Source organism: Electrona antarctica (genome assembly GCF_951216825.1).
Source record: "Electrona antarctica genome assembly, chromosome: 4".
Classification (NCBI taxonomy): Eukaryota; Metazoa; Chordata; class Actinopteri; order Myctophiformes; family Myctophidae; genus Electrona; species Electrona antarctica.
In genome coordinates, this window is record NC_136809.1 from 61,328,859 (window position 1) to 61,329,651 (window position 793).

Genomic DNA, 793 nt, shown 5'->3' on the forward strand with positions numbered 1-793 from the left:
GTCCAAAACCCTGTTTCATCCAAAATCTTCTTGGCTGAGGTCTCATCCACCTCTCCAAAACCCCGCAAAAAATCAAAAATCTTCTCCTTCGTAACATGAGGGTCGTACATGTGCACAGTCACGTTTTTAAAACTGATGGCGTACAACGGCACCACCTGCACCCCCATACCTCTCTTCCACACTTTTTCTAGCCTACGCCTAATGGTAGGTATATCTTCATAAAATGTCACATCATACCCCTTCTCCTTTTTGTTTTCCTGAAAGCAGAGCACTTCCTCCACCTTGAAACCAAAATATCCAATCAGATAATCCTTCCCAAAAGCGATCCTGTCCACCACCGGCCACTCCTTCTTGGGCCACGTGAAGCGGAACGAGTTTCTCGGTCCATATTTATAGTCCATATCCATACCTCTTCTTCCAATTCAATCCACCTTTCCGTTACATCCAACCCCTCAGACTCTTGATCTTACCCAAAAGGCCGAGAAGCGATAACCCCTAAACTGACTGCTGTGAAGTCCGCTTCCTAGGCTAACGACATTCCCATCCGGTCTGATACCCACTTAGTCATCACCATATACCCACTTGGGCATTAGCATAACAATGACCTCTGTGACCTCTCTAAGGACCCATTGGTAGATGCTTACCGCACCCTGGAGTATGCAAGCTTGCAGATCTGCTATTTTCATAACATTTCAAAAATGACAAAAGTGGCCCATCTACATGCATGCTTGTAGGTAGCCATTTTCAACAACTTCCGTAGGTCGCAGAGGCTCGGGATTGTCACCGTTGGAAA